The 12,379-nt window shown below is 52.8% G+C and overlaps 1 long non-coding RNA gene across 1 annotated transcript; it reads right to left on the bottom strand.

Annotated features, from left to right (window-relative positions):
• Window positions 1-702: 702 nt before the first annotated feature.
• LOC140711104 (uncharacterized) lies at window positions 703-2,356 on the bottom strand. Its single transcript, XR_012092244.1, has 2 exons — window positions 1,475-2,356; window positions 703-884 (listed from the first exon to the last, which is right to left on the bottom strand). It is a non-coding gene; the product is annotated as an uncharacterized lncRNA (long non-coding RNA).
• Between the last annotated feature and the right edge of the window lie 10,023 nt (window positions 2,357-12,379).

Here is a 12,379-nt window from a genome sequence, read left to right as displayed (position 1 = left end):
GAGGTGGGTGGATCACCTGAGGTCAGGAGTTCAAGACCAGCCTGGCCAAAACGATGAAACCCCATCTCTACCAAGAATACAAAAAATTAGCCGGGCCTGGTAGCGGGTGCCTGTAACCCCAACTACTTGGGAGGCTGAGGCAGGAGAATCCCTTCAACTGGGAGGCAGAGGTTGCAGCGAGCCGAGATGGTGTCACTGCACTCCAGCCTGGGGGACAGAGTGAGACTCTGTCAAAACACACACACACACACACACACACACACACACACACACACACACACCCCAAAATGCTTCCAATCTGCTGAATCAACAGAAAGATGTAACTCTGTCAGAGGAATCTACACATCGCAAAGCAGTTTTGCAGATAGCTTCTTGTTAGTTTTTATCTACCGATTTTCTGTTTTTCACCCTAGGCCTCAAACAGCTCCCAAATGCCCTTTTGTAGATTCTACAAAAGGGGCGCTTCCAACCTGGTATATCAAAAGAAAGGTTTCACTCTGTGAGATGAATCCACACACCACAAAGCAGTTTCAGAGACAGCTTCTTTCTAGTTTTCATTTGGGGATATTCGGTTTTTCACAGTAGGCCTCAATGGGCTCCCAAAGGTATATTCGCGGATTCTACAGAAAGACTGCTTCAAACCTCCTAAATCAAAAATTTGTTGTAATTCTGTGGCATGAATCCACACATCACAAAGCAGTATCATAGAGAGCTGCTTTATTATTTCTGGGGTGGGGATGTTCGCTTTCTCACAATAGGCCCCAATGGGCTCCCAAATGTCCATGCTGCTTCCAAACTGCTGAATCCAAAGGCAGTTTTAACTCTGTATGAGGAATCCACACAACAGAAAGCTGTTTCATGAAGACCTTCTCTCTCGTTTTTATCTGAAAACATAAGATTTTTTCACCATACGACACAAGGGTCTCCTAAATGTACATAGACAGATTCTACAAAAAAATCCTTCCAACCTGCTGATTCAAAAGAAAGGTTTAACTCTGTGAGACGAATACACACACTACAAAGCAGTTTCACAGAGAATGGTGTTTTTTTGTGTGTTTGTTAGTTTGTTTGTGTTTTGGTTTGCTTTTTTGTTTTTTGCTTTTTTTTTGAGACGCAGTTTCGCGCCTGTTGCTCAGACTGGAGCGCAATGGCGCCATCTCGCCTCACTGCGATCTCCGCCTCCCAGGTTCAAGCAATTCTCCTGCCTCAGTTTCCCTTCCCGAGTAGCTGGGATTACAGGCATGTGCCACTGCGCCCCGCTAATTTGGTATTTTCAGTAGAGACGGGGTTTCTCCATGTGGGTCAGGCTGGTCTCGAACTGCCGACCTCAGGTGATCTGCCCGCCTCGGCCTCCCAAAGTGCTGGGAGGACAGGCGTGAGCCACCACGCCCGTACTACTTTATTGTACATAATACAATACATAAATTGTATTGTATTTACATTTATGTATTGATTGATTGATTGATTTACTTACTTATGCTGCCTGATCAAAGGTCACTCCGGCCCAGTCGTCAAAGTGGCCATTTCCTAGGCAACCAAGAAGGGGGGAGCTTGGAGGTGGGGGCGGGGGCGGTGGAGAAGACACAGTTGCCCCAGGCTGTGCGCAGGCGGCCTGAGCTTCCTTCCTCTGTTGAGGCCTCCATTTTCAGAGTAACAGTGGCCGCTAGGTGATGCCCGACGTCTGCCAATGAGACTGTCAGCCTGGAATGAATTGGGATCGCCTGGAGGGGGAGGCGGGAGGCGGAAGGATGGAGGCCCCCACAGCACAGTGGGTCACCGCGCCCTCCCAGGCGATCCCCACAACTCATCGACCAGGGCCCCTGGGGGCACACAGCCTAAGACCCCCCCCACCCATCGGATCATCTGGAACTTCTGTCCGTCCGGAGACGAGAGACGAGAGACGAGAGACCGACTGGAAATTCTCTCGGTCAAGGTCCAAACCTAAAAGAATCACTGACACAGACATCAGGACTAACAAAGACAATTTGTAAAAGTTTCCGTGTTTTGGGTGAATCCGTGTATTTCTGTATCACAAAATTACTGATTTTGAACGTTGCGGTTTTTCTACTCCTTACGTGTACGGTCCTGTGATAGACAGACCAGGGGACTCCTCAGCTCGGAGTCCATGAGGCCAGAAGCTGACATCCTAAATTTCTATGTAGAATGAATGTAAGCAGGCCAACCAAACACTGTGCCGTAAAACTGTCCGGAAGACAAGCGGTGGTGGTTGGGGGGCGGATGGGGGGGGGGGGGGGGGAGCCGGGTGCGGTACGCTCACGCCTGTCATCCCCGCACTTTGGGAGGCCGAGGGCAGGCGGATCCCTCGAGATGGTGGCCATTGCACTCCAGCGTGGGCAACAAGAGTGAAAACTCCGTCCAAAACAAGAACAACAACAGAAACGTTAAGTGCTGTCTGCTGTTATTTTTGCTTCCCACCCTGAGAAGAACATAATACAGCTGCTGTCTACCTGCCTGCCTGCCTGCCTGCCTGCCTGCGTGTCTGTCTGTCTGTCTGTCTGTCTGTCTGTCTGTGACAGGGTCTCGCTCTGTCTTTCGCCCAGGCTGGAGTGCACTGACACCATTATGGCTCACTGCAGCCTCAACTTCCCCGGGGTTAGGGGATTCCTCTAAGGGATCCTATGGATGGCCTCGGCCTCCCAAAGTGTTGGGGTTACAGGCGTGAGCCACCAGCACCCGGCCTGAGTTCACACATCTGGTCTCACTGCGTCTTAACCAGACGCCCGTGAAGAACTCAAGTCAAGAGAGAGAGAGTCGGCAAGAGACTTTCAGCATTCTCTCCCAAAACCAGTGAGGTGGATGGCGGCCGTGTGTCCCAAGCTCCTGTGGTTTTAGGTGGCCACGCGTAGAGGATAGATTTCAAATGTTTCCAGAGAGGCGCAAGCCACAGTCATTCAGGACATCCGAGCGCGAGATGGGGTTTCTGACAGCGACTTAAGGGCCAGGAAGGGCCAGAGTCTGCCAAGGCCCTCGTTCTAGGGTGGGGCCGATGGAACCCCAGGCAGAGGGAGCCAGCGGTCCGCACAGAGAGAGCTCCAGCCCTAGGCCCCACCGTGCAGACCGACTCAGAAGAAAGAGAGTCCCTCGTCCTACATATGTCACATCCCTCCACCGAACTTGGGAGCGGATCCGCTTTCCAAACATGAGGTGACTCTCGGTTTGAAATGGATCACAAGGGGCCGGGCTTTCCAGAGTCGGCATGATAAAGAAGTCATTCTGTGGCACAGAACGAGGTGTGGCTCTTATCGAGACTCTACAGTGAAAGGCAGTGAAACAGGGCGAAACCCCGTGTCTACTACAAATTAAAAGAGGAGCCGGGCATGGTGCCGCTGAAGGCAGGAGAATCGCTGGGACCCGGGAGGCAGAGGTTGCAGTGAGCTGAGATCATGCCACTGCACTCCAGTCGGGGGGACAGAGCGAGACCGCATCTCAGAAACAAACTCACAAAGCCAATCAAGGTGTTTAACGCAACGAGTCACCCTCGGGTCTCTTGACAGGATACGTCCAGCACCCGGGAAAACAGGGAAACGTCGAGGGGTGGGGTGGAATCTATTTTGTGGCCTCAAGGGAGGGTTTGAGAGATACTCCCGGAAACGTGACTGCCTAAGGAAGCCCCTCCGCCCAAGAAGCGAGATTCATTTCTAGCCTGTAGCCACCCACGAGGGAGAATCGGGCTCTCTACAGAACCCCCCCCCCCCACCCCCCGACCCACCCCCCGACTCGTGAAATGGTCTCTCTCACTCCGTCAGGCTCTATTCACGCCGTGTGGTTTTGTAACCTCCAGCGCGTGTGCGTGGGGTGGGGGATGGGGTGGGGTGGGGGCGGCTGTGGACAGAGGAAGGGAAAAAGCGATGGTGTCCCACGGGTGCCCGGGACCGTGGGTCGTGGTTGGGGTCGCCAGAGCCTAGGGAACTCATCGCCTGTCAGGACGTCTCCCCTCCACGTCCCCTCTCTGCCCTACGCTCCGCATCTTCGCAGTTCAGTGGAGACCTGGTGGATGGAAGTCGCCGTCCCTTTGGACTTTAACCGAGGAAGGCCGGGCTCCCAAGTGTCTCCCGGTAGTTGGGGCCTCGGGCAGGCTCGCCAGGATGCTGACGGTGATGGTGATGGTGATGGTGATGGTGATGGTGATGGTGATGGTGACGGGTGATGTACGTTGGAGGCCTCGGGCCAATGCACAGGGATGCCTTTGACCTCGTTGGGAGAGGTCAGCTTTGCGGAGTCCCGTGCATCCTTCCGGAGACTCATCCAGCGCTAGCAAGCATGGTCCCGAGGATCCCAGCTCTCAGCAGAGGCACTTTTGTTCACACAGAATCCTGGGCAGGCAAGGTCTCAGCAGGCTTAGGCCTCCTAGCCAAGAGGCCGAAGCCACTTCTGGGATATTTTCACAGAGCCAGTGGTTCTTTGAAGTGCTTTCAGATACAGATTTGAGAAGTGCTTGCAGATACAGATTTGAGACAGAACGGACAGGGCTTGGTCCCAGGTCCTTTAGGACACGGGCAGAGGCACATTGAGAAAACCCTCCCAGCATCCTAGGTGAACAGAGGTATGATTTTTTTGAGACACTCGAGGGAGAAGCAACCCCAGATTTTAGGGTGGTATCTTTATTATTATGTAGTATCTCTGAGGTATCCAAGTCCAGAAATCAACTCACCACTTCTGTACAGCATTCTGTGGGAAGATCAAATCTGGGGTGTCTAAAGTTAAGAATTGAGGCCTTGGTACTGGATTACATTAGAGGTACTTGAGCTCTTTTGGCAAAGAAAGAGAAGGTGGGAGATAGCGAGAGCGAGAGAGAGACAGACAGAGATACAAAGATACACACAGAGAGAGACAGAGAGAGAGAGAGACAGAGAGAGAGACAGAGAGAAACAGACCAAAAGGGAGAGAGAGAGACAGACAGAGAGAGAGACAGACAGACAGGCAGGCAGGCACACAGGCAGGCAGAGAAACAAAGTAAGACAAAAGACAGACAGAGAAAGAGAGAGAGAGAGAGAGAGAGAGAGAGAGAGAGAGAGAGAGAGAGAGAGAGAGAAAGGGACAGAGACGCACTGAGACAGAGAAACAGACAGAAAGAGGGAGCGACAGGCAGAGAAAGAGAATCAGACAGAAGACAGACACAGTGAGAGAAACACAGGCAGAGAGAGACAGAGAGACACAGACAGGGAGAGAGAGACAAAGCCACAGACTGAAAGACAGGCAGAGAAATAGAGTAAGACAGAAGACAGACACAGGGAGAGAGACAGGCGCAGAGAGAGAGAGAGAGAGAGAGAGAGAGAGAGAGAGAGAGACAGAGATGGACAGAGAGAGACGGAGAGAAACGCATAGAAAGAGGGGGGGAGAGAGAGAGACAGAGAGAAACAGACAGACAGGGGGAGAGAAAGACAGAGAAAGAGAAAGAGAGAGAGAGAGAGAGACAGACAGACAGACAGGAAGAGAAAGAGACTAAGGCAGAAGACCGACACGGAGAGAGCGAGCGACAGAGAGACAGAGAGAGAGAGAGAGAGAGAGAGAGAGAGAGAGAGAGACAGACAGGCAGAGAGAGAGAGAGAGAGAGAGAGAGAGAGAGACAAACAGACAGGCAGAGAGAGAGAGAGAGAGAGAGAGAGAGAGAAACAGACAGGCAGAGAGAGAGAGAGAGAGAGAGAGAGAGAGAGAAACAGACAGGCAGAGAGAGAGAGAGAGAGAGAAGGCAGACAGAGACAGACAGAGAGACAGACAGACAAAGACAGAGAGGGACAGAGAGAGACAGAGAGAAACACACAGAAAGAGAGAGAGAGAGAGAGAGAGAGAGAGAGAGAGAGAAACAGACAGACGGGAGAGAGAGACAGAGAGAGACAGACAGACAGACAGACAGGAAGAGAAAGAGAGTAAGACAGAAGACAGACACACAGAGAGAAATAGGCAGAGAGAGAGAGAGAGAGAGACAGACAGAGATGGGCAGAGAGAGATAGTGAGAAACAGACAGAGAGAGAGAGAAGCAAACAGATGGGGGGGGAGAGAGAGAGAGAGAGAGGCACACAGAGAGAGAGAGGGAGAAGACAGACAGAGAAAGAGAGACACAGACACAGACAGAGAGACGGAGAGAGGAGGAGGAAGGGCGTGCTCAAGAAATAATTACACATATTTTATAATGCTTTTGATCCCATAAACGGTGGCCGGGGTATGCTTTGAAAACAACAACAGCAACAACAGCAACAAGAGCAGCAGCAGCAGCAGGAGCAGCAGGAGCATCTGCTTATGGATTTCTAGAAAATAAGATCTCATGAAGTATAGTACACATCAACCGGCTCTCACTACATGTCGAGAGAGTCACAAATGCACTAGTTAACAACAGGAGAAAACAGCAGCTAACCTGTCTTGGGGAAAATACACGTCTTCCTGAAAATTGGGGATTTCTTTTTTTTTTTTTTTTTTTTTTTTTTTTTTTTTTTTTTTTGAGACGGAGTCTGGCTCTGTTGCCCAGGCTGGAGTGCAGTGGCCGGATCTCAGCTCCCTGCAAGCCCCGCCTCCCGAGTTCACGCCATTCTCCTGCCTCAGCCTCCCGAGTAGCTGGGAGTACAGGCGCCCGCCACCTCGCCGGGCTAATTTTTTTTTGTATTTTAGTAGAGACGGGGTTTCACCGTGTTAGCCAGGATGGTCTCGATCTCCTGACCTCGTGATCCGCCCGTCTCGGCCTCCCAAAGTGCTGGGATGACAGGCTTGAGCCACCGTGCCCGGCCGAAAATTGGGGATTTCTACTGCACCTGAAAAGAAACAAATAAGAACAAGGAAAAACACAAACAAAACAAAACAAGCCAACAAACACGGGCCAAGGCACCGTCCCTGGAAATCTTTTTTTTTTTTTTTTTTTTTTTTTTTTGAGACGGAGTCTTGCTCTGTGGCCCAGGCTGGAGGGCAGTGGCCGGATCTCAGCTCACTGCAAGCTCCGCCTCCGGGTTCACGCCTTTCTCCTGCCTCAGCCTCCCGAGTAGCTGGGACTACAGGCGCCCGCCACCTCGCCCGGCTAGTTTTTTGTATTTTTTAGTAGAGACGGGTTTTCACCGTGTTAGCCAGGATGGTCTCGATCTCCTGACCTCGTGATCCACCCGTCTCGGCCTCCCAAAGTGCTGGGATGACAGACTTGAGCCACCGCGCCCGGCCCCCTGGAAATCTTAAGTGAGCAGAGTGTTAGTTTTCAGAAAGCGTTTCTACTTGGGGCAAGTACTAAGAAGGCCCATACTAGAGCTGTGACGCCCTTCCCATTGTGGAAATATGCTGGCGGGAGGGAGGGAGGAGAAGAGAAAACATCATGATCAAAGGTGATTGAGACCCAGCCGGGGTGAAGCTTTCCTACGGAGGGAGGCCTGAGGAGCGAAGGCGGGAGGGGGAGAAACCCCACAACTCCAGACCAGCCCGATTGCCCACACGGGTCAAGGGCTATGCCATCGGCCCAAGCTGCCTCTGGGGAAGTGGGACCGTGCCGCCCCCCCATCTCAAAAAACGGTGGCCACTGAGTGAGGCCTGACTACCACCGATGCAAATGTCAGCCTGGCAAGAATGAGATCGCCGGCAAGGGGTGGGGGAGGGGGAGAGAAGATGGAGGCACACCCGGCTGGCTCCGGAACGTTTCCAAGCAGGATGTTGGGAGGCGGGGGGTGGGGAGGTTGAGGGGAACCCACCTCACTGACTCACTAAATTCAGGTAAAGGAACGTGGGGGAGGGGTGGAGCCGCGGGGGTGGTGGTGGGGCGACTTGAAAATTAAACTGACCCCTCATACAGCCCAAGTCGAAGAGTCTATGCGCATTACAGAAACCAACACACAAAGAAAACTAAAGCGACGATAAAAGAACAACAGGGGCCGGGCGCGGTGGCTCAAGCCTGTCATCCCAGCACTTTGGGAGGCCGAGACGGGCGGATCACGAGGTCAGGAGATCGAGACCATCCTGGCTAACACGGTGAAACCCCGTCTCTACTAAAATACAAAAAAAAATTAGCCGGGCGAGGTGGCGGGCGCCTGGAGTCCCAGCTACTCCGGAGGCTGAGGCAGGAGAATGGCGTAAACCTGGGAGGCGGAGCTTGCAGTGAGCCGAGATCGGGCCACTGCAGTCCAGCCCGGGCTACAGAGCCAGACTCCGTCTCAAAAAAAAAAAAAAAAAAAAAAAAAAAAAAAAAAAAAAGAGAACAATAGGGCCCCCGCCAGGGCGGAGGTTACCTAGGCAACGAGGGAGAGAGGGAGGGGCCTCCAGAAGGGAGGGCGAGAAACCGGTTGCCCCAGGCTCGGTGAAGTTTCGGCGAGACCTCCCTCCGTGCCACCTCGACTTTCAGTAACAGTGGCCGCTAGGTGATGCCCGAAGACAACCGATGCCTGCAAGTGTCAGTCGTCACGGAAAAAGAAGCAAAGGATGGATCGCTCTGGGTCGGGGTGGAGGTTGGGGAGGGGGATGCGGCGGAGGCACACTGCGTCGCCGCCGGCGTCTCCCGGATCCCTCTCAAAACAGGCCGTCTCCGGGCCCAGGGAGTCCTCCCACGCGATGCCCGCGACTGGTCGACCAGACCCCCCAGGGTCACAGCCAAAGTTTCTGCCCCTGGGATCACCTGGCACTTCCATTCCCCCAGAGAGAAGAGAGGACGACCAGGGGCGCGGGCGCATGGAGGACGCCAGGGGTGGAGGTGGGAGCTACCGAAGACAGAAGTGCAGTCATTAGCGTGTCAGAGTAGACTCCAGACCCACGACCTCGGAGAGGCAATACCTGAACGAGTGTTAGTGCATGACATCCACGCTCCCGGACACAGCGTGGATTTCACGGGGAAGGCAGTGCCCATCACACTCCCTTCCTGTTCCGGGGCCAGATTTTGCTCCCGATGTACCCATTTCTCAACCGTGTTCCCCGAGGTCCACCCTGTCGTGAATCAGTCATGAATCTAGTCAGTACGGTGAATCGCGGAGCATCCACATTCCACCACTAAGATCGGAGTCCGCACACTACACATCGCCCCACGTGGTGTCTCCCCAGAAGAACATCACCGCCGTCCCAGCCCAGTAGCGATACAGTGCCATTTCTGTCATTTTCTCTTTCTTGCTTGCCATTTATTTATTTATGTAATTTTGAGACAGAGTCTCACTCACTCTACAGCCCAGGCTGTAGTGCAGTGGGACGATCTCGGCTCACTGCAACCCCCGCCTCCGCCTCCCAGGTTCCAGCGATTCTCCCGCCTCTGTCTCCCGAGTAGCTGGGACCACAGGGGTCTGCCCCACCGCGCCCGACTCAGTTTTGTAGTTTTAGCAGGGACGGGGTTTCACCATGTGGGCCAGGCTGGTCTTGAACTCCTGACCTCCTGATTCACCCGCCTCAGCTTCCCAAAGTCCTGGGATGACAGACGTGAGCCACCGCGTTCAGTCCCTACAGTGCCATTTCTTAGAAATCACTCGCGGGAACACACACTTATGGGTCACGTGTGAAGAATTTCTCTTTTTCTATTTTTCTCCCTCTTTTTTTCTGTGTGTGTGTGTGTGCGTGTGTGTGTGTGTGTGTGTGTGTGTGTGCGCGCGCGCGCGCATGGGCGGGGGCGGTGGGACGGAGTTTCGCTCTTGCTGCCCAGTCTGGAGTGCAAGGGTGCCATCTCGGCTCACTGCAACCTCCACTTGCCAGGTTCCAGCGATTCTCCTGCGTCAGCCCCGCGAGTAGCTGGGATTACAGGCCTGCGCCACCATGCCCGGTTCATTTTGTATTTTTAGTAGAGACGGGGTTTCTTCATGTAGGTCAGGCTGGCCTCGAACTCCCGACCTCAGGTGATCCACCCGCCTCGGCCTTCCAAAATGCTGGGATGACAGGCGTGAGCCACCGTGCCCGGCCTTAGCCGTGTATTTTAAAGTCGAGGAGCTTATCAGGGAAATATGAGAAGTACGGACGTCACACGTGACAGAGAGAAAAGTCTGCGAATGGCCCTTCCGTCCAAGTGGGGACCCGGCGAAGATCTCCCGAAATCATGCACCGAGTGGGGAAGCCCGGCAAGGCCCGTCTGTGTAGATTCCTCTCAGCCTCTCTAAGCACGCACTTCTCACTTTCGTGGAAGGGGCAGGGCCCTCTCTGGGACGGGGGGATCTGACAGACAAAGAGACAGACGTAGAAAAAGAGAGATGGACAGGCAGAGACAGAGAGAAACGGACAGAAAGAGCAAGAGAGCGAGAGAGCGAGAGCGAGAGCGAGAGCGAGAGAGAGAGAGAGAGAAACAGAGTAGACAGGGAGGGGGAGAGAGGGAGAGAGACAGACAGAGACAGACAGGCAGGCAAAGAAAGAGAGTAAGACAGAAGAGAGACACAGTGAGTGAGAGACACAGGCAGAGAGAGAAAGAGACAGACAGAGAGACAGAGAGAAAGAGAGGGACAGGCAGATAGATAAAGAGAGTGACAGAGAAAGACATAGACGGACAGTGAGAGACAGAGAGAGAGAGAGAGAGAGACAGAGAGAGGCAGACAGACAGACAGACAGGCAAAGAAAGAGAGTAAGACGGAAGAGAGACACAGTGAGAGACACAGGAAAGCCAGAAACTGGACAGAGAGATAGCGATACAGTGCCATTTCTTTCATTTCCTCTTTCTTTCCTTCTTTCCTTCTTTCCTTCTTTCCTTCTTCCCTTCTTTCCTTCTTTCCCTCTTTCCCTCTTTCCCTCTTTCCCTCTTTCCCTCTTTCCCTCTTTCTTTCTTTCTTTCTTTCTTTCTTTCTTTCTTTCTTTCTTTCTTTCTTTCTTTCTTTCTTTCTGTTTTGAGACAGAGACTTGCTCTGTCGCCCAGGCTGGAGTGCAGTGGCGCGATCGCGGCTCCCTGCAACCTCCGCCTCCCGGGTTCACACCATTCTCCTGCCTCAACCTCCCGAGTAGCTGGGACTACAGGCGCCGGCCACTACACCCAGATAATTCGTTTGTATTTTCAGTAGACACGGAGTTTCACCATGTTAGCCAGGACTATCTCGATCTCCCGACCTCGCGATCCGCCCACCTCAGCCTCCCAAAGTACTAGGATGACAGACGTGAGCCACTGCGTTCAGTCTACAGTGCCATATCTCAGAAATCACTCACAGGAACAGACACTTATAGGTCATGTGTACAGTTTCTTTTTTTGTTTTGTTTTGTTTTGCGCGAGGAGGTGGCGGGACGGAGTTTTGCTCTTGCTGCCCAGGATGGAGTGAAATGGCAGAGGGGACACAGGGAGTCAAGCTATGGCAGAGATGACACGTCATTCAGAGCGTAACGTCCACAGCGAAAGGTGGTAGGGCCGGCACTTTTAAAGGCTGAAATACCGGCGGCTCAGGCCTGTCGTCCTAACACTTTGGGAGGCCCAGGAGGACGGATCACTTGAGGTCAGGAGTTCGAGACCAGTGTGGCCAACATGGACAAACCCCGTCTCTACTCTAAATACAAAAATTAGCCGGATGTGGTGGTGTGCGCCTGTAATCCCAGCCACTGAAGAAGAATCCCTGGAATCCGGGAGGCAGAGGCTGCAGTGAGCCGAGGGAGGGCCACTGCATCCCCACCTGGGTGACAGAGTGAGAGAGACTCAGTCCCCCCCTACCAAAAAAGGAAGAAAGGAAGAAAGGAAGATGAAAGAGAGAAAGAGAGAAAGAGAGAAAAGAAAGAAAAGAAAGAAAAGAAAGAAAAGAAAGAAAGAAAGAAAGAAAGAAAGAAAGAAGAAAAAGAAAAAAGAAAAAAGAAAAAAAAAGAAAAAAAAAAAACAGGCCCCGCCGCCGCCGGGCGCCGTGGCTCACGCCTGTCATCCCAGCACTTTGGGAGGCCGAGATGGGTGGATCACCTGGGGTCACGAGTTCAAGAGCAACCTGGCCAACATAGTGAAACCCCGTCTCTACTAACATAGAAACATTTGCGGGGCATGATGGCGGGTGCCTGTAATCCCAGCTACTCAGGAGGCTGAGACGGGAGAATCGCTTGAACCTGGGAGACGGTGGTTGCAGTGAGCCGAATTGCAGCACTGCACTCCAGCCTGGGTGGCTGAGTGAGACTCTGTCTTAAAACAACGACAACAACAACAACAACAACAACAACAACAACAACAACAACAGCAACAACAACAGCATCAAAAAAGTAGCAAACGCACAAAAAAAGAACAGGCCAAAATACTCCATTGTCACTGAATGTTCCGCCACAAGACCGGAAACCCCCTGACTCAGGTCAAGGAGGTCGTGTTTCGTTCTCTCTCTCTCTCTCTCTCTCTCTCTCTCTCTCTCTCTCTCTCTCTCTCTCTCTCTCCCCCTTCTCCCCTAACTTTTATGTCTTTTTGAAGCATACATGTGCAAGATTGTTACATGGGTAAACTTCTGACTGGGGGGTTCAGTGTGCAGATGATGTCATCACCCGGATACTCAGC

Source organism: Chlorocebus sabaeus, unplaced genomic scaffold (genome assembly GCF_047675955.1).
Source record: "Chlorocebus sabaeus isolate Y175 unplaced genomic scaffold, mChlSab1.0.hap1 unalloc_scaffold_1520, whole genome shotgun sequence".
Taxonomy (NCBI): Eukaryota; Metazoa; Chordata; class Mammalia; order Primates; family Cercopithecidae; genus Chlorocebus; species Chlorocebus sabaeus.
Note: the sequence above shows the minus strand (reverse complement) of the source record. Positions and strands in the feature narration are given on the sequence as shown.